The sequence below is a fragment of the Ranitomeya imitator genome, chromosome 4 (genome assembly GCF_032444005.1).
Source record: "Ranitomeya imitator isolate aRanImi1 chromosome 4, aRanImi1.pri, whole genome shotgun sequence".
NCBI classification, from domain to species: domain Eukaryota; kingdom Metazoa; phylum Chordata; class Amphibia; order Anura; family Dendrobatidae; genus Ranitomeya; species Ranitomeya imitator.
This window is the reverse complement of record NC_091285.1, coordinates 453,902,486-453,929,057: the sequence shown is the minus strand read 5'-3', so window position 1 is coordinate 453,929,057 and position 26,572 is coordinate 453,902,486. Positions and strand designations below refer to the sequence as shown.

General features: G+C 47.7%; 47 non-coding genes across 47 annotated transcripts; all 47 read right to left on the bottom strand.

The window, feature by feature from the left end:
- Positions 1 to 277: 277 nt before the first annotated feature.
- TRNAI-AAU (transfer RNA isoleucine (anticodon AAU)) lies at positions 278 to 351 on the bottom strand. The gene has a single exon. It is a non-coding gene; the product is annotated as a tRNA-Ile (tRNA).
- A 215-nt stretch (positions 352 to 566) lies between these two features.
- On the bottom strand, positions 567 to 638 carry TRNAD-GUC (transfer RNA aspartic acid (anticodon GUC)). The gene has a single exon. It is a non-coding gene; the product is annotated as a tRNA-Asp (tRNA).
- Positions 639 to 1,374: 736 nt separating this feature from the next.
- TRNAI-AAU (transfer RNA isoleucine (anticodon AAU)) lies at positions 1,375 to 1,448 on the bottom strand. Its single transcript has one exon. It is a non-coding gene; the product is annotated as a tRNA-Ile (tRNA).
- A 215-nt stretch (positions 1,449 to 1,663) lies between these two features.
- TRNAD-GUC (transfer RNA aspartic acid (anticodon GUC)) lies at positions 1,664 to 1,735 on the bottom strand. The gene has a single exon. It is a non-coding gene; the product is annotated as a tRNA-Asp (tRNA).
- Positions 1,736 to 2,471: 736 nt separating this feature from the next.
- Positions 2,472 to 2,545, bottom strand: TRNAI-AAU (transfer RNA isoleucine (anticodon AAU)). Its single transcript has one exon. It is a non-coding gene; the product is annotated as a tRNA-Ile (tRNA).
- Positions 2,546 to 2,760: 215 nt separating this feature from the next.
- Positions 2,761 to 2,832, bottom strand: TRNAD-GUC (transfer RNA aspartic acid (anticodon GUC)). Its single transcript has one exon. It is a non-coding gene; the product is annotated as a tRNA-Asp (tRNA).
- Positions 2,833 to 3,568: 736 nt separating this feature from the next.
- TRNAI-AAU (transfer RNA isoleucine (anticodon AAU)) lies at positions 3,569 to 3,642 on the bottom strand. The gene has a single exon. It is a non-coding gene; the product is annotated as a tRNA-Ile (tRNA).
- Positions 3,643 to 3,857: 215 nt separating this feature from the next.
- TRNAD-GUC (transfer RNA aspartic acid (anticodon GUC)) lies at positions 3,858 to 3,929 on the bottom strand. The gene has a single exon. It is a non-coding gene; the product is annotated as a tRNA-Asp (tRNA).
- Positions 3,930 to 4,665: 736 nt separating this feature from the next.
- On the bottom strand, positions 4,666 to 4,739 carry TRNAI-AAU (transfer RNA isoleucine (anticodon AAU)). Its single transcript has one exon. It is a non-coding gene; the product is annotated as a tRNA-Ile (tRNA).
- A 215-nt stretch (positions 4,740 to 4,954) lies between these two features.
- Positions 4,955 to 5,026, bottom strand: TRNAD-GUC (transfer RNA aspartic acid (anticodon GUC)). The gene has a single exon. It is a non-coding gene; the product is annotated as a tRNA-Asp (tRNA).
- Positions 5,027 to 5,762: 736 nt separating this feature from the next.
- TRNAI-AAU (transfer RNA isoleucine (anticodon AAU)) lies at positions 5,763 to 5,836 on the bottom strand. Its single transcript has one exon. It is a non-coding gene; the product is annotated as a tRNA-Ile (tRNA).
- Positions 5,837 to 6,051: 215 nt separating this feature from the next.
- Positions 6,052 to 6,123, bottom strand: TRNAD-GUC (transfer RNA aspartic acid (anticodon GUC)). The gene has a single exon. It is a non-coding gene; the product is annotated as a tRNA-Asp (tRNA).
- Positions 6,124 to 6,859: 736 nt separating this feature from the next.
- TRNAI-AAU (transfer RNA isoleucine (anticodon AAU)) lies at positions 6,860 to 6,933 on the bottom strand. Its single transcript has one exon. It is a non-coding gene; the product is annotated as a tRNA-Ile (tRNA).
- A 215-nt stretch (positions 6,934 to 7,148) lies between these two features.
- Positions 7,149 to 7,220, bottom strand: TRNAD-GUC (transfer RNA aspartic acid (anticodon GUC)). The gene has a single exon. It is a non-coding gene; the product is annotated as a tRNA-Asp (tRNA).
- A 736-nt stretch (positions 7,221 to 7,956) lies between these two features.
- On the bottom strand, positions 7,957 to 8,030 carry TRNAI-AAU (transfer RNA isoleucine (anticodon AAU)). Its single transcript has one exon. It is a non-coding gene; the product is annotated as a tRNA-Ile (tRNA).
- A 215-nt stretch (positions 8,031 to 8,245) lies between these two features.
- On the bottom strand, positions 8,246 to 8,317 carry TRNAD-GUC (transfer RNA aspartic acid (anticodon GUC)). Its single transcript has one exon. It is a non-coding gene; the product is annotated as a tRNA-Asp (tRNA).
- A 736-nt stretch (positions 8,318 to 9,053) lies between these two features.
- TRNAI-AAU (transfer RNA isoleucine (anticodon AAU)) lies at positions 9,054 to 9,127 on the bottom strand. The gene has a single exon. It is a non-coding gene; the product is annotated as a tRNA-Ile (tRNA).
- Positions 9,128 to 9,342: 215 nt separating this feature from the next.
- Positions 9,343 to 9,414, bottom strand: TRNAD-GUC (transfer RNA aspartic acid (anticodon GUC)). The gene has a single exon. It is a non-coding gene; the product is annotated as a tRNA-Asp (tRNA).
- A 736-nt stretch (positions 9,415 to 10,150) lies between these two features.
- On the bottom strand, positions 10,151 to 10,224 carry TRNAI-AAU (transfer RNA isoleucine (anticodon AAU)). Its single transcript has one exon. It is a non-coding gene; the product is annotated as a tRNA-Ile (tRNA).
- A 215-nt stretch (positions 10,225 to 10,439) lies between these two features.
- TRNAD-GUC (transfer RNA aspartic acid (anticodon GUC)) lies at positions 10,440 to 10,511 on the bottom strand. Its single transcript has one exon. It is a non-coding gene; the product is annotated as a tRNA-Asp (tRNA).
- A 736-nt stretch (positions 10,512 to 11,247) lies between these two features.
- TRNAI-AAU (transfer RNA isoleucine (anticodon AAU)) lies at positions 11,248 to 11,321 on the bottom strand. Its single transcript has one exon. It is a non-coding gene; the product is annotated as a tRNA-Ile (tRNA).
- A 215-nt stretch (positions 11,322 to 11,536) lies between these two features.
- TRNAD-GUC (transfer RNA aspartic acid (anticodon GUC)) lies at positions 11,537 to 11,608 on the bottom strand. The gene has a single exon. It is a non-coding gene; the product is annotated as a tRNA-Asp (tRNA).
- Positions 11,609 to 12,344: 736 nt separating this feature from the next.
- Positions 12,345 to 12,418, bottom strand: TRNAI-AAU (transfer RNA isoleucine (anticodon AAU)). The gene has a single exon. It is a non-coding gene; the product is annotated as a tRNA-Ile (tRNA).
- Positions 12,419 to 12,633: 215 nt separating this feature from the next.
- TRNAD-GUC (transfer RNA aspartic acid (anticodon GUC)) lies at positions 12,634 to 12,705 on the bottom strand. Its single transcript has one exon. It is a non-coding gene; the product is annotated as a tRNA-Asp (tRNA).
- A 736-nt stretch (positions 12,706 to 13,441) lies between these two features.
- On the bottom strand, positions 13,442 to 13,515 carry TRNAI-AAU (transfer RNA isoleucine (anticodon AAU)). Its single transcript has one exon. It is a non-coding gene; the product is annotated as a tRNA-Ile (tRNA).
- Positions 13,516 to 14,538: 1,023 nt separating this feature from the next.
- TRNAI-AAU (transfer RNA isoleucine (anticodon AAU)) lies at positions 14,539 to 14,612 on the bottom strand. The gene has a single exon. It is a non-coding gene; the product is annotated as a tRNA-Ile (tRNA).
- Positions 14,613 to 14,827: 215 nt separating this feature from the next.
- Positions 14,828 to 14,899, bottom strand: TRNAD-GUC (transfer RNA aspartic acid (anticodon GUC)). The gene has a single exon. It is a non-coding gene; the product is annotated as a tRNA-Asp (tRNA).
- Positions 14,900 to 15,635: 736 nt separating this feature from the next.
- TRNAI-AAU (transfer RNA isoleucine (anticodon AAU)) lies at positions 15,636 to 15,709 on the bottom strand. The gene has a single exon. It is a non-coding gene; the product is annotated as a tRNA-Ile (tRNA).
- A 215-nt stretch (positions 15,710 to 15,924) lies between these two features.
- On the bottom strand, positions 15,925 to 15,996 carry TRNAD-GUC (transfer RNA aspartic acid (anticodon GUC)). Its single transcript has one exon. It is a non-coding gene; the product is annotated as a tRNA-Asp (tRNA).
- Positions 15,997 to 16,732: 736 nt separating this feature from the next.
- On the bottom strand, positions 16,733 to 16,806 carry TRNAI-AAU (transfer RNA isoleucine (anticodon AAU)). Its single transcript has one exon. It is a non-coding gene; the product is annotated as a tRNA-Ile (tRNA).
- A 215-nt stretch (positions 16,807 to 17,021) lies between these two features.
- TRNAD-GUC (transfer RNA aspartic acid (anticodon GUC)) lies at positions 17,022 to 17,093 on the bottom strand. The gene has a single exon. It is a non-coding gene; the product is annotated as a tRNA-Asp (tRNA).
- A 736-nt stretch (positions 17,094 to 17,829) lies between these two features.
- Positions 17,830 to 17,903, bottom strand: TRNAI-AAU (transfer RNA isoleucine (anticodon AAU)). Its single transcript has one exon. It is a non-coding gene; the product is annotated as a tRNA-Ile (tRNA).
- Positions 17,904 to 18,118: 215 nt separating this feature from the next.
- On the bottom strand, positions 18,119 to 18,190 carry TRNAD-GUC (transfer RNA aspartic acid (anticodon GUC)). Its single transcript has one exon. It is a non-coding gene; the product is annotated as a tRNA-Asp (tRNA).
- Positions 18,191 to 18,926: 736 nt separating this feature from the next.
- TRNAI-AAU (transfer RNA isoleucine (anticodon AAU)) lies at positions 18,927 to 19,000 on the bottom strand. The gene has a single exon. It is a non-coding gene; the product is annotated as a tRNA-Ile (tRNA).
- Positions 19,001 to 19,215: 215 nt separating this feature from the next.
- On the bottom strand, positions 19,216 to 19,287 carry TRNAD-GUC (transfer RNA aspartic acid (anticodon GUC)). The gene has a single exon. It is a non-coding gene; the product is annotated as a tRNA-Asp (tRNA).
- A 736-nt stretch (positions 19,288 to 20,023) lies between these two features.
- TRNAI-AAU (transfer RNA isoleucine (anticodon AAU)) lies at positions 20,024 to 20,097 on the bottom strand. The gene has a single exon. It is a non-coding gene; the product is annotated as a tRNA-Ile (tRNA).
- Positions 20,098 to 20,312: 215 nt separating this feature from the next.
- TRNAD-GUC (transfer RNA aspartic acid (anticodon GUC)) lies at positions 20,313 to 20,384 on the bottom strand. The gene has a single exon. It is a non-coding gene; the product is annotated as a tRNA-Asp (tRNA).
- A 736-nt stretch (positions 20,385 to 21,120) lies between these two features.
- TRNAI-AAU (transfer RNA isoleucine (anticodon AAU)) lies at positions 21,121 to 21,194 on the bottom strand. Its single transcript has one exon. It is a non-coding gene; the product is annotated as a tRNA-Ile (tRNA).
- A 215-nt stretch (positions 21,195 to 21,409) lies between these two features.
- On the bottom strand, positions 21,410 to 21,481 carry TRNAD-GUC (transfer RNA aspartic acid (anticodon GUC)). The gene has a single exon. It is a non-coding gene; the product is annotated as a tRNA-Asp (tRNA).
- A 736-nt stretch (positions 21,482 to 22,217) lies between these two features.
- TRNAI-AAU (transfer RNA isoleucine (anticodon AAU)) lies at positions 22,218 to 22,291 on the bottom strand. Its single transcript has one exon. It is a non-coding gene; the product is annotated as a tRNA-Ile (tRNA).
- Positions 22,292 to 22,506: 215 nt separating this feature from the next.
- TRNAD-GUC (transfer RNA aspartic acid (anticodon GUC)) lies at positions 22,507 to 22,578 on the bottom strand. The gene has a single exon. It is a non-coding gene; the product is annotated as a tRNA-Asp (tRNA).
- A 736-nt stretch (positions 22,579 to 23,314) lies between these two features.
- TRNAI-AAU (transfer RNA isoleucine (anticodon AAU)) lies at positions 23,315 to 23,388 on the bottom strand. The gene has a single exon. It is a non-coding gene; the product is annotated as a tRNA-Ile (tRNA).
- Positions 23,389 to 23,603: 215 nt separating this feature from the next.
- Positions 23,604 to 23,675, bottom strand: TRNAD-GUC (transfer RNA aspartic acid (anticodon GUC)). Its single transcript has one exon. It is a non-coding gene; the product is annotated as a tRNA-Asp (tRNA).
- Positions 23,676 to 24,411: 736 nt separating this feature from the next.
- Positions 24,412 to 24,485, bottom strand: TRNAI-AAU (transfer RNA isoleucine (anticodon AAU)). The gene has a single exon. It is a non-coding gene; the product is annotated as a tRNA-Ile (tRNA).
- A 215-nt stretch (positions 24,486 to 24,700) lies between these two features.
- TRNAD-GUC (transfer RNA aspartic acid (anticodon GUC)) lies at positions 24,701 to 24,772 on the bottom strand. The gene has a single exon. It is a non-coding gene; the product is annotated as a tRNA-Asp (tRNA).
- A 736-nt stretch (positions 24,773 to 25,508) lies between these two features.
- Positions 25,509 to 25,582, bottom strand: TRNAI-AAU (transfer RNA isoleucine (anticodon AAU)). Its single transcript has one exon. It is a non-coding gene; the product is annotated as a tRNA-Ile (tRNA).
- Positions 25,583 to 25,797: 215 nt separating this feature from the next.
- On the bottom strand, positions 25,798 to 25,869 carry TRNAD-GUC (transfer RNA aspartic acid (anticodon GUC)). The gene has a single exon. It is a non-coding gene; the product is annotated as a tRNA-Asp (tRNA).
- Positions 25,870 to 26,572: the final 703 nt, after the last annotated feature.

Below are 26,572 nucleotides of genomic sequence, written 5' to 3'. Positions count from 1 at the left end.
CACCATCAGCACATAAACACAGCACCAAGCTTAACACAGAGATCCATTGCAATGGCGCAATGGTCAACAGCAAAATACGCTGCAACTATACTATCTGCTTGCTACAGGCTTCAAATAACACCACCACACCATAGGGACAACTACTTCTGCAAATCAGTTAGGCATGCAATTCTACACAGAAAGCACTATGAACAAAACGCAGAGTAAAAAGAAACAAGCTTCAGCATCGACCTACCTGGGATGAAACGAGTGCACGGGACCTCTAAAAAGCTGTGCTTGGCCCGTACGGGGATCGAACCCGCGACCTTGGCGTTATTAGCACCACGCTCTAACCAACTGAGCTAACCGGCCATGGGTGGGGCGTTTATCCCCTACGCAAAGAACTGGAAATAGGTATGAGCGCAAATAATTCCCTTTTGGGGGGGGGATGGATTTATCACACAATGTAGAGACTTCTGGTGGCAGTAAAGTGACAATCAAACAATAAAATATCAAAAGCCCCTGAATATGAATTTATTGCCAGCAGGATCAGCTTCTCGGAGCAAATTCAAGAATATAAGAGAGGCCTCCCCGTCGGGGAATCGAACCCCGGTCTCCCGCGTGACAGGCGGGGATACTTACCACTATACTAACGAGGATTGGCTGTGCCGTCACCTCTGGCATCGCACTCCGAGAAAGTGCACACGCGGTATGTGAATGATCAGATGAACCCCTGTTGGCCAGGCTCCTTTTTCGTTTTGGCACTTTCAGACAAGGGAGGCGAGACTGTGAAGAAAACTGCAATTTTTGGGAGAGAGAGCAGCCGCCCTAATGATGGCAAAGCTGTCTATAGTGTCTGGGAGCTTTTGTCAAACTTTTGCTCGGCAGACCAATAATGGCCTCATTCAGACAGCTGTATTTTCAGGACGGCATACTGACCCTAGCATGACCTAATATCAAGTCTAGTAAGTTAAAGATTGCCACAGCTACATTGATACATCACCAGAACCGCCGTCAGTGCCTGGCTGCGGAAACAGCACTTCCATCAGCATATGACTACATCAGCATATGAGTTCAACACAAGACCCATCATCAGTACATGAATACAGCACCAGAGACACCATCAGCACATAAACACAGCACCAAGCTTAACACAGAGATCCATTGCAATGGCGCAATGGTCAACAGCAAAATACGCTGCAACTATACTATCTGCTTGCTACAGGCTTCAAATAACACCACCACACCATAGGGACAACTACTTCTGCAAATCAGTTAGGCATGCAATTCTACACAGAAAGCACTATGAACAAAACGCGGAGTAAAAAGAAACAAGCTTCAGCATCGACCTACCTGGGATGAAACGAGTGCACGGGACCTCTAAAAAGCTGTGCTTGGCCCGTACGGGGATCGAACCCGCGACCTTGGCGTTATTAGCACCACGCTCTAACCAACTGAGCTAACCGGCCATGGGTGGGGCGTTTATCCCCTACGCAAAGAACTGGAAATAGGTATGAGCGCAAATAATTCCGTTTTGGGGGGGGGATGGATTTATCACACAATGTAGAGACTTCTGGTGGCAGTAAAGTGACAATCAAACAATAAAATATCAAAAGCCCCTGAATATGAATTTATTGCCAGCAGGATCAGCTTCTCGGAGCAAATTCAAGAATATAAGAGAGGCCTCCCCGTCGGGGAATCGAACCCCGGTCTCCCGCGTGACAGGCGGGGATACTTACCACTATACTAACGAGGATTGGCTGTGCCGTCACCTCTGGCATCGCACTCCGAGAAAGTGCACACGCGGTATGTGAATGATCAGATGAACCCCTGTTGGCCAGGCTCCTTTTTCGTTTTGGCACTTTCAGACAAGGGAGGCGAGACTGTGAAGAAAACTGCAATTTTTGGGAGAGAGAGCAGCCGCCCTAATGATGGCAAAGCTGTCTATAGTGTCTGGGAGCTTTTGTCAAACTTTTGCTCGGCAGACCAATAATGGCCTCATTCAGACAGCTGTATTTTCAGGACGGCATACTGACCCTAGCATGACCTAATATCAAGTCTAGTAAGTTAAAGATTGCCACAGCTACATTGATACATCACCAGAACCGCCGTCAGTGCCTGGCTGCGGAAACAGCACTTCCATCAGCATATGACTACATCAGCATATGAGTTCAACACAAGACCCATCATCAGTACATGAATACAGCACCAGAGACACCATCAGCACATAAACACAGCACCAAGCTTAACACAGAGATCCATTGCAATGGCGCAATGGTCAACAGCAAAATACGCTGCAACTATACTATCTGCTTGCTACAGGCTTCAAATAACACCACCACACCATAGGGACAACTACTTCTGCAAATCAGTTAGGCATGCAATTCTACACAGAAAGCACTATGAACAAAACGCGGAGTAAAAAGAAACAAGCTTCAGCATCGACCTACCTGGGATGAAACGAGTGCACGGGACCTCTAAAAAGCTGTGCTTGGCCCGTACGGGGATCGAACCCGCGACCTTGGCGTTATTAGCACCACGCTCTAACCAACTGAGCTAACCGGCCATGGGTGGGGCGTTTATCCCCTACGCAAAGAACTGGAAATAGGTATGAGCGCAAATAATTCCGTTTTGGGGGGGGGATGGATTTATCACACAATGTAGAGACTTCTGGTGGCAGTAAAGTGACAATCAAACAATAAAATATCAAAAGCCCCTGAATATGAATTTATTGCCAGCAGGATCAGCTTCTCGGAGCAAATTCAAGAATATAAGAGAGGCCTCCCCGTCGGGGAATCGAACCCCGGTCTCCCGCGTGACAGGCGGGGATACTTACCACTATACTAACGAGGATTGGCTGTGCCGTCACCTCTGGCATCGCACTCCGAGAAAGTGCACACGCGGTATGTGAATGATCAGATGAACCCCTGTTGGCCAGGCTCCTTTTTCGTTTTGGCACTTTCAGACAAGGGAGGCGAGACTGTGAAGAAAACTGCAATTTTTGGGAGAGAGAGCAGCCGCCCTAATGATGGCAAAGCTGTCTATAGTGTCTGGGAGCTTTTGTCAAACTTTTGCTCGGCAGACCAATAATGGCCTCATTCAGACAGCTGTATTTTCAGGACGGCATACTGACCCTAGCATGACCTAATATCAAGTCTAGTAAGTTAAAGATTGCCACAGCTACATTGATACATCACCAGAACCGCCGTCAGTGCCTGGCTGCGGAAACAGCACTTCCATCAGCATATGACTACATCAGCATATGAGTTCAACACAAGACCCATCATCAGTACATGAATACAGCACCAGAGACACCATCAGCACATAAACACAGCACCAAGCTTAACACAGAGATCCATTGCAATGGCGCAATGGTCAACAGCAAAATACGCTGCAACTATACTATCTGCTTGCTACAGGCTTCAAATAACACCACCACACCATAGGGACAACTACTTCTGCAAATCAGTTAGGCATGCAATTCTACACAGAAAGCACTATGAACAAAACGCGGAGTAAAAAGAAACAAGCTTCAGCATCGACCTACCTGGGATGAAACGAGTGCACGGGACCTCTAAAAAGCTGTGCTTGGCCCGTACGGGGATCGAACCCGCGACCTTGGCGTTATTAGCACCACGCTCTAACCAACTGAGCTAACCGGCCATGGGTGGGGCGTTTATCCCCTACGCAAAGAACTGGAAATAGGTATGAGCGCAAATAATTCCCTTTTGGGGGGGGGATGGATTTATCACACAATGTAGAGACTTCTGGTGGCAGTAAAGTGACAATCAAACAATAAAATATCAAAAGCCCCTGAATATGAATTTATTGCCAGCAGGATCAGCTTCTCGGAGCAAATTCAAGAATATAAGAGAGGCCTCCCCGTCGGGGAATCGAACCCCGGTCTCCCGCGTGACAGGCGGGGATACTTACCACTATACTAACGAGGATTGGCTGTGCCGTCACCTCTGGCATCGCACTCCGAGAAAGTGCACACGCGGTATGTGAATGATCAGATGAACCCCTGTTGGCCAGGCTCCTTTTTCGTTTTGGCACTTTCAGACAAGGGAGGCGAGACTGTGAAGAAAACTGCAATTTTTGGGAGAGAGAGCAGCCGCCCTAATGATGGCAAAGCTGTCTATAGTGTCTGGGAGCTTTTGTCAAACTTTTGCTCGGCAGACCAATAATGGCCTCATTCAGACAGCTGTATTTTCAGGACGGCATACTGACCCTAGCATGACCTAATATCAAGTCTAGTAAGTTAAAGATTGCCACAGCTACATTGATACATCACCAGAACCGCCGTCAGTGCCTGGCTGCGGAAACAGCACTTCCATCAGCATATGACTACATCAGCATATGAGTTCAACACAAGACCCATCATCAGTACATGAATACAGCACCAGAGACACCATCAGCACATAAACACAGCACCAAGCTTAACACAGAGATCCATTGCAATGGCGCAATGGTCAACAGCAAAATACGCTGCAACTATACTATCTGCTTGCTACAGGCTTCAAATAACACCACCACACCATAGGGACAACTACTTCTGCAAATCAGTTAGGCATGCAATTCTACACAGAAAGCACTATGAACAAAACGCAGAGTAAAAAGAAACAAGCTTCAGCATCGACCTACCTGGGATGAAACGAGTGCACGGGACCTCTAAAAAGCTGTGCTTGGCCCGTACGGGGATCGAACCCGCGACCTTGGCGTTATTAGCACCACGCTCTAACCAACTGAGCTAACCGGCCATGGGTGGGGCGTTTATCCCCTACGCAAAGAACTGGAAATAGGTATGAGCGCAAATAATTCCCTTTTGGGGGGGGGATGGATTTATCACACAATGTAGAGACTTCTGGTGGCAGTAAAGTGACAATCAAACAATAAAATATCAAAAGCCCCTGAATATGAATTTATTGCCAGCAGGATCAGCTTCTCGGAGCAAATTCAAGAATATAAGAGAGGCCTCCCCGTCGGGGAATCGAACCCCGGTCTCCCGCGTGACAGGCGGGGATACTTACCACTATACTAACGAGGATTGGCTGTGCCGTCACCTCTGGCATCGCACTCCGAGAAAGTGCACACGCGGTATGTGAATGATCAGATGAACCCCTGTTGGCCAGGCTCCTTTTTCGTTTTGGCACTTTCAGACAAGGGAGGCGAGACTGTGAAGAAAACTGCAATTTTTGGGAGAGAGAGCAGCCGCCCTAATGATGGCAAAGCTGTCTATAGTGTCTGGGAGCTTTTGTCAAACTTTTGCTCGGCAGACCAATAATGGCCTCATTCAGACAGCTGTATTTTCAGGACGGCATACTGACCCTAGCATGACCTAATATCAAGTCTAGTAAGTTAAAGATTGCCACAGCTACATTGATACATCACCAGAACCGCCGTCAGTGCCTGGCTGCGGAAACAGCACTTCCATCAGCATATGACTACATCAGCATATGAGTTCAACACAAGACCCATCATCAGTACATGAATACAGCACCAGAGACACCATCAGCACATAAACACAGCACCAAGCTTAACACAGAGATCCATTGCAATGGCGCAATGGTCAACAGCAAAATACGCTGCAACTATACTATCTGCTTGCTACAGGCTTCAAATAACACCACCACACCATAGGGACAACTACTTCTGCAAATCAGTTAGGCATGCAATTCTACACAGAAAGCACTATGAACAAAACGCGGAGTAAAAAGAAACAAGCTTCAGCATCGACCTACCTGGGATGAAACGAGTGCACGGGACCTCTAAAAAGCTGTGCTTGGCCCGTACGGGGATCGAACCCGCGACCTTGGCGTTATTAGCACCACGCTCTAACCAACTGAGCTAACCGGCCATGGGTGGGGCGTTTATCCCCTACGCAAAGAACTGGAAATAGGTATGAGCGCAAATAATTCCGTTTTGGGGGGGGGATGGATTTATCACACAATGTAGAGACTTCTGGTGGCAGTAAAGTGACAATCAAACAATAAAATATCAAAAGCCCCTGAATATGAATTTATTGCCAGCAGGATCAGCTTCTCGGAGCAAATTCAAGAATATAAGAGAGGCCTCCCCGTCGGGGAATCGAACCCCGGTCTCCCGCGTGACAGGCGGGGATACTTACCACTATACTAACGAGGATTGGCTGTGCCGTCACCTCTGGCATCGCACTCCGAGAAAGTGCACACGCGGTATGTGAATGATCAGATGAACCCCTGTTGGCCAGGCTCCTTTTTCGTTTTGGCACTTTCAGACAAGGGAGGCGAGACTGTGAAGAAAACTGCAATTTTTGGGAGAGAGAGCAGCCGCCCTAATGATGGCAAAGCTGTCTATAGTGTCTGGGAGCTTTTGTCAAACTTTTGCTCGGCAGACCAATAATGGCCTCATTCAGACAGCTGTATTTTCAGGACGGCATACTGACCCTAGCATGACCTAATATCAAGTCTAGTAAGTTAAAGATTGCCACAGCTACATTGATACATCACCAGAACCGCCGTCAGTGCCTGGCTGCGGAAACAGCACTTCCATCAGCATATGACTACATCAGCATATGAGTTCAACACAAGACCCATCATCAGTACATGAATACAGCACCAGAGACACCATCAGCACATAAACACAGCACCAAGCTTAACACAGAGATCCATTGCAATGGCGCAATGGTCAACAGCAAAATACGCTGCAACTATACTATCTGCTTGCTACAGGCTTCAAATAACACCACCACACCATAGGGACAACTACTTCTGCAAATCAGTTAGGCATGCAATTCTACACAGAAAGCACTATGAACAAAACGCGGAGTAAAAAGAAACAAGCTTCAGCATCGACCTACCTGGGATGAAACGAGTGCACGGGACCTCTAAAAAGCTGTGCTTGGCCCGTACGGGGATCGAACCCGCGACCTTGGCGTTATTAGCACCACGCTCTAACCAACTGAGCTAACCGGCCATGGGTGGGGCGTTTATCCCCTACGCAAAGAACTGGAAATAGGTATGAGCGCAAATAATTCCGTTTTGGGGGGGGGATGGATTTATCACACAATGTAGAGACTTCTGGTGGCAGTAAAGTGACAATCAAACAATAAAATATCAAAAGCCCCTGAATATGAATTTATTGCCAGCAGGATCAGCTTCTCGGAGCAAATTCAAGAATATAAGAGAGGCCTCCCCGTCGGGGAATCGAACCCCGGTCTCCCGCGTGACAGGCGGGGATACTTACCACTATACTAACGAGGATTGGCTGTGCCGTCACCTCTGGCATCGCACTCCGAGAAAGTGCACACGCGGTATGTGAATGATCAGATGAACCCCTGTTGGCCAGGCTCCTTTTTCGTTTTGGCACTTTCAGACAAGGGAGGCGAGACTGTGAAGAAAACTGCAATTTTTGGGAGAGAGAGCAGCCGCCCTAATGATGGCAAAGCTGTCTATAGTGTCTGGGAGCTTTTGTCAAACTTTTGCTCGGCAGACCAATAATGGCCTCATTCAGACAGCTGTATTTTCAGGACGGCATACTGACCCTAGCATGACCTAATATCAAGTCTAGTAAGTTAAAGATTGCCACAGCTACATTGATACATCACCAGAACCGCCGTCAGTGCCTGGCTGCGGAAACAGCACTTCCATCAGCATATGACTACATCAGCATATGAGTTCAACACAAGACCCATCATCAGTACATGAATACAGCACCAGAGACACCATCAGCACATAAACACAGCACCAAGCTTAACACAGAGATCCATTGCAATGGCGCAATGGTCAACAGCAAAATACGCTGCAACTATACTATCTGCTTGCTACAGGCTTCAAATAACACCACCACACCATAGGGACAACTACTTCTGCAAATCAGTTAGGCATGCAATTCTACACAGAAAGCACTATGAACAAAACGCGGAGTAAAAAGAAACAAGCTTCAGCATCGACCTACCTGGGATGAAACGAGTGCACGGGACCTCTAAAAAGCTGTGCTTGGCCCGTACGGGGATCGAACCCGCGACCTTGGCGTTATTAGCACCACGCTCTAACCAACTGAGCTAACCGGCCATGGGTGGGGCGTTTATCCCCTACGCAAAGAACTGGAAATAGGTATGAGCGCAAATAATTCCGTTTTGGGGGGGGGATGGATTTATCACACAATGTAGAGACTTCTGGTGGCAGTAAAGTGACAATCAAACAATAAAATATCAAAAGCCCCTGAATATGAATTTATTGCCAGCAGGATCAGCTTCTCGGAGCAAATTCAAGAATATAAGAGAGGCCTCCCCGTCGGGGAATCGAACCCCGGTCTCCCGCGTGACAGGCGGGGATACTTACCACTATACTAACGAGGATTGGCTGTGCCGTCACCTCTGGCATCGCACTCCGAGAAAGTGCACACGCGGTATGTGAATGATCAGATGAACCCCTGTTGGCCAGGCTCCTTTTTCGTTTTGGCACTTTCAGACAAGGGAGGCGAGACTGTGAAGAAAACTGCAATTTTTGGGAGAGAGAGCAGCCGCCCTAATGATGGCAAAGCTGTCTATAGTGTCTGGGAGCTTTTGTCAAACTTTTGCTCGGCAGACCAATAATGGCCTCATTCAGACAGCTGTATTTTCAGGACGGCATACTGACCCTAGCATGACCTAATATCAAGTCTAGTAAGTTAAAGATTGCCACAGCTACATTGATACATCACCAGAACCGCCGTCAGTGCCTGGCTGCGGAAACAGCACTTCCATCAGCATATGACTACATCAGCATATGAGTTCAACACAAGACCCATCATCAGTACATGAATACAGCACCAGAGACACCATCAGCACATAAACACAGCACCAAGCTTAACACAGAGATCCATTGCAATGGCGCAATGGTCAACAGCAAAATACGCTGCAACTATACTATCTGCTTGCTACAGGCTTCAAATAACACCACCACACCATAGGGACAACTACTTCTGCAAATCAGTTAGGCATGCAATTCTACACAGAAAGCACTATGAACAAAACGCGGAGTAAAAAGAAACAAGCTTCAGCATCGACCTACCTGGGATGAAACGAGTGCACGGGACCTCTAAAAAGCTGTGCTTGGCCCGTACGGGGATCGAACCCGCGACCTTGGCGTTATTAGCACCACGCTCTAACCAACTGAGCTAACCGGCCATGGGTGGGGCGTTTATCCCCTACGCAAAGAACTGGAAATAGGTATGAGCGCAAATAATTCCCTTTTGGGGGGGGGATGGATTTATCACACAATGTAGAGACTTCTGGTGGCAGTAAAGTGACAATCAAACAATAAAATATCAATAGCCCCTGAATATGAATTTATTGCCAGCAGGATCAGCTTCTCGGAGCAAATTCAAGAATATAAGAGAGGCCTCCCCGTCGGGGAATCGAACCCCGGTCTCCCGCGTGACAGGCGGGGATACTTACCACTATACTAACGAGGATTGGCTGTGCCGTCACCTCTGGCATCGCACTCCGAGAAAGTGCACACGCGGTATGTGAATGATCAGATGAACCCCTGTTGGCCAGGCTCCTTTTTCGTTTTGGCACTTTCAGACAAGGGAGGCGAGACTGTGAAGAAAACTGCAATTTTTGGGAGAGAGAGCAGCCGCCCTAATGATGGCAAAGCTGTCTATAGTGTCTGGGAGCTTTTGTCAAACTTTTGCTCGGCAGACCAATAATGGCCTCATTCAGACAGCTGTATTTTCAGGACGGCATACTGACCCTAGCATGACCTAATATCAAGTCTAGTAAGTTAAAGATTGCCACAGCTACATTGATACATCACCAGAACCGCCGTCAGTGCCTGGCTGCGGAAACAGCACTTCCATCAGCATATGACTACATCAGCATATGAGTTCAACACAAGACCCATCATCAGTACATGAATACAGCACCAGAGACACCATCAGCACATAAACACAGCACCAAGCTTAACACAGAGATCCATTGCAATGGCGCAATGGTCAACAGCAAAATACGCTGCAACTATACTATCTGCTTGCTACAGGCTTCAAATAACACCACCACACCATAGGGACAACTACTTCTGCAAATCAGTTAGGCATGCAATTCTACACAGAAAGCACTATGAACAAAACGCGGAGTAAAAAGAAACAAGCTTCAGCATCGACCTACCTGGGATGAAACGAGTGCACGGGACCTCTAAAAAGCTGTGCTTGGCCCGTACGGGGATCGAACCCGCGACCTTGGCGTTATTAGCACCACGCTCTAACCAACTGAGCTAACCGGCCATGGGTGGGGCGTTTATCCCCTACGCAAAGAACTGGAAATAGGTATGAGCGCAAATAATTCCGTTTTGGGGGGGGGATGGATTTATCACACAATGTAGAGACTTCTGGTGGCAGTAAAGTGACAATCAAACAATAAAATATCAAAAGCCCCTGAATATGAATTTATTGCCAGCAGGATCAGCTTCTCGGAGCAAATTCAAGAATATAAGAGAGGCCTCCCCGTCGGGGAATCGAACCCCGGTCTCCCGCGTGACAGGCGGGGATACTTACCACTATACTAACGAGGATTGGCTGTGCCGTCACCTCTGGCATCGCACTCCGAGAAAGTGCACACGCGGTATGTGAATGATCAGATGAACCCCTGTTGGCCAGGCTCCTTTTTCGTTTTGGCACTTTCAGACAAGGGAGGCGAGACTGTGAAGAAAACTGCAATTTTTGGGAGAGAGAGCAGCCGCCCTAATGATGGCAAAGCTGTCTATAGTGTCTGGGAGCTTTTGTCAAACTTTTGCTCGGCAGACCAATAATGGCCTCATTCAGACAGCTGTATTTTCAGGACGGCATACTGACCCTAGCATGACCTAATATCAAGTCTAGTAAGTTAAAGATTGCCACAGCTACATTGATACATCACCAGAACCGCCGTCAGTGCCTGGCTGCGGAAACAGCACTTCCATCAGCATATGACTACATCAGCATATGAGTTCAACACAAGACCCATCATCAGTACATGAATACAGCACCAGAGACACCATCAGCACATAAACACAGCACCAAGCTTAACACAGAGATCCATTGCAATGGCGCAATGGTCAACAGCAAAATACGCTGCAACTATACTATCTGCTTGCTACAGGCTTCAAATAACACCACCACACCATAGGGACAACTACTTCTGCAAATCAGTTAGGCATGCAATTCTACACAGAAAGCACTATGAACAAAACGCGGAGTAAAAAGAAACAAGCTTCAGCATCGACCTACCTGGGATGAAACGAGTGCACGGGACCTCTAAAAAGCTGTGCTTGGCCCGTACGGGGATCGAACCCGCGACCTTGGCGTTATTAGCACCACGCTCTAACCAACTGAGCTAACCGGCCATGGGTGGGGCGTTTATCCCCTACGCAAAGAACTGGAAATAGGTATGAGCGCAAATAATTCCGTTTTGGGGGGGGGATGGATTTATCACACAATGTAGAGACTTCTGGTGGCAGTAAAGTGACAATCAAACAATAAAATATCAAAAGCCCCTGAATATGAATTTATTGCCAGCAGGATCAGCTTCTCGGAGCAAATTCAAGAATATAAGAGAGGCCTCCCCGTCGGGGAATCGAACCCCGGTCTCCCGCGTGACAGGCGGGGATACTTACCACTATACTAACGAGGATTGGCTGTGCCGTCACCTCTGGCATCGCACTCCGAGAAAGTGCACACGCGGTATGTGAATGATCAGATGAACCCCTGTTGGCCAGGCTCCTTTTTCGTTTTGGCACTTTCAGACAAGGGAGGCGAGACTGTGAAGAAAACTGCAATTTTTGGGAGAGAGAGCAGCCGCCCTAATGATGGCAAAGCTGTCTATAGTGTCTGGGAGCTTTTGTCAAACTTTTGCTCGGCAGACCAATAATGGCCTCATTCAGACAGCTGTATTTTCAGGACGGCATACTGACCCTAGCATGACCTAATATCAAGTCTAGTAAGTTAAAGATTGCCACAGCTACATTGATACATCACCAGAACCGCCGTCAGTGCCTGGCTGCGGAAACAGCACTTCCATCAGCATATGACTACATCAGCATATGAGTTCAACACAAGACCCATCATCAGTACATGAATACAGCACCAGAGACACCATCAGCACATAAACACAGCACCAAGCTTAACACAGAGATCCATTGCAATGGCGCAATGGTCAACAGCAAAATACGCTGCAACTATACTATCTGCTTGCTACAGGCTTCAAATAACACCACCACACCATAGGGACAACTACTTCTGCAAATCAGTTAGGCATGCAATTCTACACAGAAAGCACTATGAACAAAACGCGGAGTAAAAAGAAACAAGCTTCAGCATCGACCTACCTGGGATGAAACGAGTGCACGGGACCTCTAAAAAGCTGTGCTTGGCCCGTACGGGGATCGAACCCGCGACCTTGGCGTTATTAGCACCACGCTCTAACCAACTGAGCTAACCGGCCATGGGTGGGGCGTTTATCCCCTACGCAAAGAACTGGAAATAGGTATGAGCGCAAATAATTCCGTTTTGGGGGGGGGATGGATTTATCACACAATGTAGAGACTTCTGGTGGCAGTAAAGTCACAATCAAACAATAAAATATCAATAGCCCCTGAATATGAATTTATTGCCAGCAGGATCAGCTTCTCGGAGCAAATTCAAGAATATAAGAGAGGCCTCCCCGTCGGGGAATCGAACCCCGGTCTCCCGCGTGACAGGCGGGGATACTTACCACTATACTAACGAGGATTGGCTGTGCCGTCACCTCTGGCATCGCACTCCGAGAAAGTGCACACGCGGTATGTGAATGATCAGATGAACCCCTGTTGGCCAGGCTCCTTTTTCGTTTTGGCACTTTCAGACAAGGGAGGCGAGACTGTGAAGAAAACTGCAATTTTTGGGAGAGAGAGCAGCCGCCCTAATGATGGCAAAGCTGTCTATAGTGTCTGGGAGCTTTTGTCAAACTTTTGCTCGGCAGACCAATAATGGCCTCATTCAGACAGCTGTATTTTCAGGACGGCATACTGACCCTAGCATGACCTAATATCAAGTCTAGTAAGTTAAAGATTGCCACAGCTACATTGATACATCACCAGAACCGCCGTCAGTGCCTGGCTGCGGAAACAGCACTTCCATCAGCATATGACTACATCAGCATATGAGTTCAACACAAGACCCATCATCAGTACATGAATACAGCACCAGAGACACCATCAGCACATAAACACAGCACCAAGCTTAACACAGAGATCCATTGCAATGGCGCAATGGTCAACAGCAAAATACGCTGCAACTATACTATCTGCTTGCTACAGGCTTCAAATAACACCACCACACCATAGGGACAACTACTTCTGCAAATCAGTTAGGCATGCAATTCTACACAGAAAGCACTATGAACAAAACGCGGAGTAAAAAGAAACAAGCTTCAGCATCGACCTACCTGGGATGAAACGAGTGCACGGGACCTCTAAAAAGCTGTGCTTGGCCCGTACGGGGATCGAACCCGCGACCTTGGCGTTATTAGCACCACGCTCTAACCAACTGAGCTAACCGGCCATGGGTGGGGCGTTTATCCCCTACGCAAAGAACTGGAAATAGGTATGAGCGCAAATAATTCCCTTTTGGGGGGGGGATGGATTTATCACACAATGTAGAGACTTCTGGTGGCAGTAAAGTGACAATCAAACAATAAAATATCAAAAGCCCCTGAATATGAATTTATTGCCAGCAGGATCAGCTTCTCGGAGCAAATTCAAGAATATAAGAGAGGCCTCCGCGTCGGGGAATCGAACCCCGGTCTCCCGCGTGACAGGCGGGGATACTTACCACTATACTAACGAGGATTGGCTGTGCCGTCACCTCTGGCATCGCACTCCGAGAAAGTGCACACGCGGTATGTGAATGATCAGATGAACCCCTGTTGGCCAGGCTCCTTTTTCGTTTTGGCACTTTCAGACAAGGGAGGCGAGACTGTGAAGAAAACTGCAATTTTTGGGAGAGAGAGCAGCCGCCCTAATGATGGCAAAGCTGTCTATAGTGTCTGGGAGCTTTTGTCAAACTTTTGCTCGGCAGACCAATAATGGCCTCATTCAGACAGCTGTATTTTCAGGACGGCATACTGACCCTAGCATGACCTAATATCAAGTCTAGTAAGTTAAAGATTGCCACAGCTACATTGATACATCACCAGAACCGCCGTCAGTGCCTGGCTGCGGAAACAGCACTTCCATCAGCATATGACTACATCAGCATATGAGTTCAACACAAGACCCATCATCAGTACATGAATACAGCACCAGAGACACCATCAGCACATAAACACAGCACCAAGCTTAACACAGAGATCCATTGCAATGGCGCAATGGTCAACAGCAAAATACGCTGCAACTATACTATCTGCTTGCTACAGGCTTCAAATAACACCACCACACCATAGGGACAACTACTTCTGCAAATCAGTTAGGCATGCAATTCTACACAGAAAGCACTATGAACAAAACGCGGAGTAAAAAGAAACAAGCTTCAGCATCGACCTACCTGGGATGAAACGAGTGCACGGGACCTCTAAAAAGCTGTGCTTGGCCCGTACGGGGATCGAACCCGCGACCTTGGCGTTATTAGCACCACGCTCTAACCAACTGAGCTAACCGGCCATGGGTGGGGCGTTTATCCCCTACGCAAAGAACTGGAAATAGGTATGAGCGCAAATAATTCCGTTTTGGGGGGGGGATGGATTTATCACACAATGTAGAGACTTCTGGTGGCAGTAAAGTGACAATCAAACAATAAAATATCAAAAGCCCCTGAATATGAATTTATTGCCAGCAGGATCAGCTTCTCGGAGCAAATTCAAGAATATAAGAGAGGCCTCCCCGTCGGGGAATCGAACCCCGGTCTCCCGCGTGACAGGCGGGGATACTTACCACTATACTAACGAGGATTGGCTGTGCCGTCACCTCTGGCATCGCACTCCGAGAAAGTGCACACGCGGTATGTGAATGATCAGATGAACCCCTGTTGGCCAGGCTCCTTTTTCGTTTTGGCACTTTCAGACAAGGGAGGCGAGACTGTGAAGAAAACTGCAATTTTTGGGAGAGAGAGCAGCCGCCCTAATGATGGCAAAGCTGTCTATAGTGTCTGGGAGCTTTTGTCAAACTTTTGCTCGGCAGACCAATAATGGCCTCATTCAGACAGCTGTATTTTCAGGACGGCATACTGACCCTAGCATGACCTAATATCAAGTCTAGTAAGTTAAAGATTGCCACAGCTACATTGATACATCACCAGAACCGCCGTCAGTGCCTGGCTGCGGAAACAGCACTTCCATCAGCATATGACTACATCAGCATATGAGTTCAACACAAGACCCATCATCAGTACATGAATACAGCACCAGAGACACCATCAGCACATAAACACAGCACCAAGCTTAACACAGAGATCCATTGCAATGGCGCAATGGTCAACAGCAAAATACGCTGCAACTATACTATCTGCTTGCTACAGGCTTCAAATAACACCACCACACCATAGGGACAACTACTTCTGCAAATCAGTTAGGCATGCAATTCTACACAGAAAGCACTATGAACAAAACGCGGAGTAAAAAGAAACAAGCTTCAGCATCGACCTACCTGGGATGAAACGAGTGCACGGGACCTCTAAAAAGCTGTGCTTGGCCCGTACGGGGATCGAACCCGCGACCTTGGCGTTATTAGCACCACGCTCTAACCAACTGAGCTAACCGGCCATGGGTGGGGCGTTTATCCCCTACGCAAAGAACTGGAAATAGGTATGAGCGCAAATAATTCCGTTTTGGGGGGGGGATGGATTTATCACACAATGTAGAGACTTCTGGTGGCAGTAAAGTGACAATCAAACAATAAAATATCAAAAGCCCCTGAATATGAATTTATTGCCAGCAGGATCAGCTTCTCGGAGCAAATTCAAGAATATAAGAGAGGCCTCCCCGTCGGGGAATCGAACCCCGGTCTCCCGCGTGACAGGCGGGGATACTTACCACTATACTAACGAGGATTGGCTGTGCCGTCACCTCTGGCATCGCACTCCGAGAAAGTGCACACGCGGTATGTGAATGATCAGATGAACCCCTGTTGGCCAGGCTCCTTTTTCGTTTTGGCACTTTCAGACAAGGGAGGCGAGACTGTGAAGAAAACTGCAATTTTTGGGAGAGAGAGCAGCCGCCCTAATGATGGCAAAGCTGTCTATAGTGTCTGGGAGCTTTTGTCAAACTTTTGCTCGGCAGACCAATAATGGCCTCATTCAGACAGCTGTATTTTCAGGACGGCATACTGACCCTAGCATGACCTAATATCAAGTCTAGTAAGTTAAAGATTGCCACAGCTACATTGATACATCACCAGAACCGCCGTCAGTGCCTGGCTGCGGAAACAGCACTTCCATCAGCATATGACTACATCAGCATATGAGTTCAACACAAGACCCATCATCAGTACATGAATACAGCACCAGAGACACCATCAGCACATAAACACAGCACCAAGCTTAACACAGAGATCCATTGCAATGGCGCAATGGTCAACAGCAAAATACGCTGCAACTATACTATCTGCTTGCTACAGGCTTCAAATAACACCACCACACCATAGGGACAACTACTTCTGCAAATCAGTTAGGCATGCAATTCTACACAGAAAGCACTATGAACAAAACGCGGAGTAAAAAGAAACAAGCTTCAGCATCGACCTACCTGGGATGAAACGAGTGCACGGGACCTCTAAAAAGCTGTGCTTGGCCCGTACGGGGATCGAACCCGCGACCTTGGCGTTATTAGCACCACGCTCTAACCAACTGAGCTAACCGGCCATGGGTGGGGCGTTTATCCCCTACGCAAAGAACTGGAAATAGGTATGAGCGCAAATAATTCCGTTTTGGGGGGGGGATGGATTTATCACACAATGTAGAGACTTCTGGTGGCAGTAAAGTGACAATCAAACAATAAAATATCAAAAGCCCCTGAATATGAATTTATTGCCAGCAGGATCAGCTTCTCGGAGCAAATTCAAGAATATAAGAGAGGCCTCCCCGTCGGGGAATCGAACCCCGGTCTCCCGCGTGACAGGCGGGGATACTTACCACTATACTAACGAGGATTGGCTGTGCCGTCACCTCTGGCATCGCACTCCAAGAAAGTGCACACGCGGTATGTGAATGATCAGATGAACCCCTGTTGGCCAGGCTCCTTTTTCGTTTTGGCACTTTCAGACAAGGGAGGCGAGACTGTGAAGAAAACTGCAATTTTTGGGAGAGAGAGCAGCCGCCCTAATGATGGCAAAGCTGTCTATAGTGTCTGGGAGCTTTTGTCAAACTTTTGCTCGGCAGACCAATAATGGCCTCATTCAGACAGCTGTATTTTCAGGACGGCATACTGACCCTAGCATGACCTAATATCAAGTCTAGTAAGTTAAAGATTGCCACAGCTACATTGATACATCACCAGAACCGCCGTCAGTGCCTGGCTGCGGAAACAGCACTTCCATCAGCATATGACTACATCAGCATATGAGTTCAACACAAGACCCATCATCAGTACATGAATACAGCACCAGAGACACCATCAGCACATAAACACAGCACCAAGCTTAACACAGAGATCCATTGCAATGGCGCAATGGTCAACAGCAAAATACGCTGCAACTATACTATCTGCTTGCTACAGGCTTCAAATAACACCACCACACCATAGGGACAACTACTTCTGCAAATCAGTTAGGCATGCAATTCTACACAGAAAGCACTATGAACAAAACGCGGAGTAAAAAGAAACAAGCTTCAGCATCGACCTACCTGGGATGAAACGAGTGCACGGGACCTCTAAAAAGCTGTGCTTGGCCCGTACGGGGATCGAACCCGCGACCTTGGCGTTATTAGCACCACGCTCTAACCAACTGAGCTAACCGGCCATGGGTGGGGCGTTTATCCCCTACGCAAAGAACTGGAAATAGGTATGAGCGCAAATAATTCCCTTTTGGGGGGGGGATGGATTTATCACACAATGTAGAGACTTCTGGTGGCAGTAAAGTGACAATCAAACAATAAAATATCAAAAGCCCCTGAATATGAATTTATTGCCAGCAGGATCAGCTTCTCGGAGCAAATTCAAGAATATAAGAGAGGCCTCCCCGTCGGGGAATCGAACCCCGGTCTCCCGCGTGACAGGCGGGGATACTTACCACTATACTAACGAGGATTGGCTGTGCCGTCACCTCTGGCATCGCACTCCGAGAAAGTGCACACGCGGTATGTGAATGATCAGATGAACCCCTGTTGGCCAGGCTCCTTTTTCGTTTTGGCACTTTCAGACAAGGGAGGCGAGACTGTGAAGAAAACTGCAATTTTTGGGAGAGAGAGCAGCCGCCCTAATGATGGCAAAGCTGTCTATAGTGTCTGGGAGCTTTTGTCAAACTTTTGCTCGGCAGACCAATAATGGCCTCATTCAGACAGCTGTATTTTCAGGACGGCATACTGACCCTAGCATGACCTAATATCAAGTCTAGTAAGTTAAAGATTGCCACAGCTACATTGATACATCACCAGAACCGCCGTCAGTGCCTGGCTGCGGAAACAGCACTTCCATCAGCATATGACTACATCAGCATATGAGTTCAACACAAGACCCATCATCAGTACATGAATACAGCACCAGAGACACCATCAGCACATAAACACAGCACCAAGCTTAACACAGAGATCCATTGCAATGGCGCAATGGTCAACAGCAAAATACGCTGCAACTATACTATCTGCTTGCTACAGGCTTCAAATAACACCACCACACCATAGGGACAACTACTTCTGCAAATCAGTTAGGCATGCAATTCTACACAGAAAGCACTATGAACAAAACGCGGAGTAAAAAGAAACAAGCTTCAGCATCGACCTACCTGGGATGAAACGAGTGCACGGGACCTCTAAAAAGCTGTGCTTGGCCCGTACGGGGATCGAACCCGCGACCTTGGCGTTATTAGCACCACGCTCTAACCAACTGAGCTAACCGGCCATGGGTGGGGCGTTTATCCCCTACGCAAAGAACTGGAAATAGGTATGAGCGCAAATAATTCCCTTTTGGGGGGGGGATGGATTTATCACACAATGTAGAGACTTCTGGTGGCAGTAAAGTGACAATCAAACAATAAAATATCAAAAGCCCCTGAATATGAATTTATTGCCAGCAGGATCAGCTTCTCGGAGCAAATTCAAGAATATAAGAGAGGCCTCCCCGTCGGGGAATCGAACCCCGGTCTCCCGCGTGACAGGCGGGGATACTTACCACTATACTAACGAGGATTGGCTGTGCCGTCACCTCTGGCATCGCACTCCGAGAAAGTGCACACGCGGTATGTGAATGATCAGATGAACCCCTGTTGGCCAGGCTCCTTTTTCGTTTTGGCACTTTCAGACAAGGGAGGCGAGACTGTGAAGAAAACTGCAATTTTTGGGAGAGAGAGCAGCCGCCCTAATGATGGCAAAGCTGTCTATAGTGTCTGGGAGCTTTTGTCAAACTTTTGCTCGGCAGACCAATAATGGCCTCATTCAGACAGCTGTATTTTCAGGACGGCATACTGACCCTAGCATGACCTAATATCAAGTCTAGTAAGTTAAAGATTGCCACAGCTACATTGATACATCACCAGAACCGCCGTCAGTGCCTGGCTGCGGAAACAGCACTTCCATCAGCATATGACTACATCAGCATATGAGTTCAACACAAGACCCATCATCAGTACATGAATACAGCACCAGAGACACCATCAGCACATAAACACAGCACCAAGCTTAACACAGAGATCCATTGCAATGGCGCAATGGTCAACAGCAAAATACGCTGCAACTATACTATCTGCTTGCTACAGGCTTCAAATAACACCACCACACCATAGGGACAACTACTTCTGCAAATCAGTTAGGCATGCAATTCTACACAGAAAGCACTATGAACAAAACGCGGAGTAAAAAGAAACAAGCTTCAGCATCGACCTACCTGGGATGAAACGAGTGCACGGGACCTCTAAAAAGCTGTGCTTGGCCCGTACGGGGATCGAACCCGCGACCTTGGCGTTATTAGCACCACGCTCTAACCAACTGAGCTAACCGGCCATGGGTGGGGCGTTTATCCCCTACGCAAAGAACTGGAAATAGGTATGAGCGCAAATAATTCCGTTTTGGGGGGGGGATGGATTTATCACACAATGTAGAGACTTCTGGTGGCAGTAAAGTGACAATCAAACAATAAAATATCAAAAGCCCCTGAATATGAATTTATTGCCAGCAGGATCAGCTTCTCGGAGCAAATTCAAGAATATAAGAGAGGCCTCCCCGTCGGGGAATCGAACCCCGGTCTCCCGCGTGACAGGCGGGGATACTTACCACTATACTAACGAGGATTGGCTGTGCCGTCACCTCTGGCATCGCACTCCGAGAAAGTGCACACGCGGTATGTGAATGATCAGATGAACCCCTGTTGGCCAGGCTCCTTTTTCGTTTTGGCACTTTCAGACAAGGGAGGCGAGACTGTGAAGAAAACTGCAATTTTTGGGAGAGAGAGCAGCCGCCCTAATGATGGCAAAGCTGTCTATAGTGTCTGGGAGCTTTTGTCAAACTTTTGCTCGGCAGACCAATAATGGCCTCATTCAGACAGCTGTATTTTCAGGACGGCATACTGACCCTAGCATGACCTAATATCAAGTCTAGTAAGTTAAAGATTGCCACAGCTACATTGATACATCACCAGAACCGCCGTCAGTGCCTGGCTGCGGAAACAGCACTTCCATCAGCATATGACTACATCAGCATATGAGTTCAACACAAGACCCATCATCAGTACATGAATACAGCACCAGAGACACCATCAGCACATAAACACAGCACCAAGCTTAACACAGAGATCCATTGCAATGGCGCAATGGTCAACAGCAAAATACGCTGCAACTATACTATCTGCTTGCTACAGGCTTCAAATAACACCACCACACCATAGGGACAACTACTTCTGCAAATCAGTTAGGCATGCAATTCTACACAGAAAGCACTATGAACAAAACGCGGAGTAAAAAGAAACAAGCTTCAGCATCGACCTACCTGGGATGAAACGAGTGCACGGGACCTCTAAAAAGCTGTGCTTGGCCCGTACGGGGATCGAACCCGCGACCTTGGCGTTATTAGCACCACGCTCTAACCAACTGAGCTAACCGGCCATGGGTGGGGCGTTTATCCCCTACGCAAAGAACTGGAAATAGGTATGAGCGCAAATAATTCCGTTTTGGGGGGGGGATGGATTTATCACACAATGTAGAGACTTCTGGTGGCAGTAAAGTGACAATCAAACAATAAAATATCAAAAGCCCCTGAATATGAATTTATTGCCAGCAGGATCAGCTTCTCGGAGCAAATTCAAGAATATAAGAGAGGCCTCCCCGTCGGGGAATCGAACCCCGGTCTCCCGCGTGACAGGCGGGGATACTTACCACTATACTAACGAGGATTGGCTGTGCCGTCACCTCTGGCATCGCACTCCAAGAAAGTGCACACGCGGTATGTGAATGATCAGATGAACCCCTGTTGGCCAGGCTCCTTTTTCGTTTTGGCACTTTCAGACAAGGGAGGCGAGACTGTGAAGAAAACTGCAATTTTTGGGAGAGAGAGCAGCCGCCCTAATGATGGCAAAGCTGTCTATAGTGTCTGGGAGCTTTTGTCAAACTTTTGCTCGGCAGACCAATAATGGCCTCATTCAGACAGCTGTATTTTCAGGACGGCATACTGACCCTAGCATGACCTAATATCAAGTCTAGTAAGTTAAAGATTGCCACAGCTACATTGATACATCACCAGAACCGCCGTCAGTGCCTGGCTGCGGAAACAGCACTTCCATCAGCATATGACTACATCAGCATATGAGTTCAACACAAGACCCATCATCAGTACATGAATACAGCACCAGAGACACCATCAGCACATAAACACAGCACCAAGCTTAACACAGAGATCCATTGCAATGGCGCAATGGTCAACAGCAAAATACGCTGCAACTATACTATCTGCTTGCTACAGGCTTCAAATAACACCACCACACCATAGGGACAACTACTTCTGCAAATCAGTTAGGCATGCAATTCTACACAGAAAGCACTATGAACAAAACGCGGAGTAAAAAGAAACAAGCTTCAGCATCGACCTACCTGGGATGAAACGAGTGCACGGGACCTCTAAAAAGCTGTGCTTGGCCCGTACGGGGATCGAACCCGCGACCTTGGCGTTATTAGCACCACGCTCTAACCAACTGAGCTAACCGGCCATGGGTGGGGCGTTTATCCCCTACGCAAAGAACTGGAAATAGGTATGAGCGCAAATAATTCCCTTTTGGGGGGGGGATGGATTTATCACACAATGTAGAGACTTCTGGTGGCAGTAAAGTGACAATCAAACAATAAAATATCAAAAGCCCCTGAATATGAATTTATTGCCAGCAGGATCAGCTTCTCGGAGCAAATTCAAGAATATAAGAGAGGCCTCCCCGTCGGGGAATCGAACCCCGGTCTCCCGCGTGACAGGCGGGGATACTTACCACTATACTAACGAGGATTGGCTGTGCCGTCACCTCTGGCATCGCACTCCGAGAAAGTGCACACGCGGTATGTGAATGATCAGATGAACCCCTGTTGGCCAGGCTCCTTTTTCGTTTTGGCACTTTCAGACAAGGGAGGCGAGACTGTGAAGAAAACTGCAATTTTTGGGAGAGAGAGCAGCCGCCCTAATGATGGCAAAGCTGTCTATAGTGTCTGGGAGCTTTTGTCAAACTTTTGCTCGGCAGACCAATAATGGCCTCATTCAGACAGCTGTATTTTCAGGACGGCATACTGACCCTAGCATGACCTAATATCAAGTCTAGTAAGTTAAAGATTGCCACAGCTACATTGATACATCACCAGAACCGCCGTCAGTGCCTGGCTGCGGAAACAGCACTTCCATCAGCATATGACTACATCAGCATATGAGTTCAACACAAGACCCATCATCAGTACATGAATACAGCACCAGAGACACCATCAGCACATAAACACAGCACCAAGCTTAACACAGAGATCCATTGCAATGGCGCAATGGTCAACAGCAAAATACGCTGCAACTATACTATCTGCTTGCTACAGGCTTCAAATAACACCACCACACCATAGGGACAACTACTTCTGCAAATCAGTTAGGCATGCAATTCTACACAGAAAGCACTATGAACAAAACGCGGAGTAAAAAGAAACAAGCTTCAGCATCGACCTACCTGGGATGAAACGAGTGCACGGGACCTCTAAAAAGCTGTGCTTGGCCCGTACGGGGATCGAACCCGCGACCTTGGCGTTATTAGCACCACGCTCTAACCAACTGAGCTAACCGGCCATGGGTGGGGCGTTTATCCCCTACGCAAAGAACTGGAAATAGGTATGAGCGCAAATAATTCCGTTTTGGGGGGGGGATGGATTTATCACACAATGTAGAGACTTCTGGTGGCAGTAAAGTGACAATCAAACAATAAAATATCAAAAGCCCCTGAATATGAATTTATTGCCAGCAGGATCAGCTTCTCGGAGCAAATTCAAGAATATAAGAGAGGCCTCCCCGTCGGGGAATCGAACCCCGGTCTCCCGCGTGACAGGCGGGGATACTTACCACTATACTAACGAGGATTGGCTGTGCCGTCACCTCTGGCATCGCACTCCGAGAAAGTGCACACGCGGTATGTGAATGATCAGATGAACCCCTGTTGGCCAGGCTCCTTTTTCGTTTTGGCACTTTCAGACAAGGGAGGCGAGACTGTGAAGAAAACTGCAATTTTTGGGAGAGAGAGCAGCCGCCCTAATGATGGCAAAGCTGTCTATAGTGTCTGGGAGCTTTTGTCAAACTTTTGCTCGGCAGACCAATAATGGCCTCATTCAGACAGCTGTATTTTCAGGACGGCATACTGACCCTAGCATGACCTAATATCAAGTCTAGTAAGTTAAAGATTGCCACAGCTACATTGATACATCACCAGAACCGCCGTCAGTGCCTGGCTGCGGAAACAGCACTTCCATCAGCATATGACTACATCAGCATATGAGTTCAACACAAGACCCATCATCAGTACATGAATACAGCACCAGAGACACCATCAGCACATAAACACAGCACCAAGCTTAACACAGAGATCCATTGCAATGGCGCAATGGTCAACAGCAAAATACGCTGCAACTATACTATCTGCTTGCTACAGGCTTCAAATAACACCACCACACCATAGGGACAACTACTTCTGCAAATCAGTTAGGCATGCAATTCTACACAGAAAGCACTATGAACAAAACGCGGAGTAAAAAGAAACAAGCTTCAGCATCGACCTACCTGGGATGAAACGAGTGCACGGGACCTCTAAAAAGCTGTGCTTGGCCCGTACGGGGATCGAACCCGCGACCTTGGCGTTATTAGCACCACGCTCTAACCAACTGAGCTAACCGGCCATGGGTGGGGCGTTTATCCCCTACGCAAAGAACTGGAAATAGGTATGAGCGCAAATAATTCCGTTTTGGGGGGGGGATGGATTTATCACACAATGTAGAGACTTCTGGTGGCAGTAAAGTGACAATCAAACAATAAAATATCAAAAGCCCCTGAATATGAATTTATTGCCAGCAGGATCAGCTTCTCGGAGCAAATTCAAGAATATAAGAGAGGCCTCCCCGTCGGGGAATCGAACCCCGGTCTCCCGCGTGACAGGCGGGGATACTTACCACTATACTAACGAGGATTGGCTGTGCCGTCACCTCTGGCATCGCACTCCGAGAAAGTGCACACGCGGTATGTGAATGATCAGATGAACCCCTGTTGGCCAGGCTCCTTTTTCGTTTTGGCACTTTCAGACAAGGGAGGCGAGACTGTGAAGAAAACTGCAATTTTTGGGAGAGAGAGCAGCCGCCCTAATGATGGCAAAGCTGTCTATAGTGTCTGGGAGCTTTTGTCAAACTTTTGCTCGGCAGACCAATAATGGCCTCATTCAGACAGCTGTATTTTCAGGACGGCATACTGACCCTAGCATGACCTAATATCAAGTCTAGTAAGTTAAAGATTGCCACAGCTACATTGATACATCACCAGAACCGCCGTCAGTGCCTGGCTGCGGAAACAGCACTTCCATCAGCATATGACTACATCAGCATATGAGTTCAACACAAGACCCATCATCAGTACATGAATACAGCACCAGAGACACCATCAGCACATAAACACAGCACCAAGCTTAACACAGAGATCCATTGCAATGGCGCAATGGTCAACAGCAAAATACGCTGCAACTATACTATCTGCTTGCTACAGGCTTCAAATAACACCACCACACCATAGGGACAACTACTTCTGCAAATCAGTTAGGCATGCAATTCTACACAGAAAGCACTATGAACAAAACGCGGAGTAAAAAGAAACAAGCTTCAGCATCGACCTACCTGGGATGAAACGAGTGCACGGGACCTCTAAAAAGCTGTGCTTGGCCCGTACGGGGATCGAACCCGCGACCTTGGCGTTATTAGCACCACGCTCTAACCAACTGAGCTAACCGGCCATGGGTGGGGCGTTTATCCCCTACGCAAAGAACTGGAAATAGGTATGAGCGCAAATAATTCCGTTTTGGGGGGGGGATGGATTTATCACACAATGTAGAGACTTCTGGTGGCAGTAAAGTGACAATCAAACAATAAAATATCAAAAGCCCCTGAATATGAATTTATTGCCAGCAGGATCAGCTTCTCGGAGCAAATTCAAGAATATAAGAGAGGCCTCCCCGTCGGGGAATCGAACCCCGGTCTCCCGCGTGACAGGCGGGGATACTTACCACTATACTAACGAGGATTGGCTGTGCCGTCACCTCTGGCATCGCACTCCGAGAAAGTGCACACGCGGTATGTGAATGATCAGATGAACCCCTGTTGGCCAGGCTCCTTTTTCGTTTTGGCACTTTCAGACAAGGGAGGCGAGACTGTGAAGAAAACTGCAATTTTTGGGAGAGAGAGCAGCCGCCCTAATGATGGCAAAGCTGTCTATAGTGTCTGGGAGCTTTTGTCAAACTTTTGCTCGGCAGACCAATAATGGCCTCATTCAGACAGCTGTATTTTCAGGACGGCATACTGACCCTAGCATGACCTAATATCAAGTCTAGTAAGTTAAAGATTGCCACAGCTACATTGATACATCACCAGAACCGCCGTCAGTGCCTGGCTGCGGAAACAGCACTTCCATCAGCATATGACTACATCAGCATATGAGTTCAACACAAGACCCATCATCAGTACATGAATACAGCACCAGAGACACCATCAGCACATAAACACAGCACCAAGCTTAACACAGAGATCCATTGCAATGGCGCAATGGTCAACAGCAAAATACGCTGCAACTATACTATCTGCTTGCTACAGGCTTCAAATAACACCACCACACCATAGGGACAACTACTTCTGCAAATCAGTTAGGCATGCAATTCTACACAGAAAGCACTATGAACAAAACGCGGAGTAAAAAGAAACAAGCTTCAGCATCGACCTACCTGGGATGA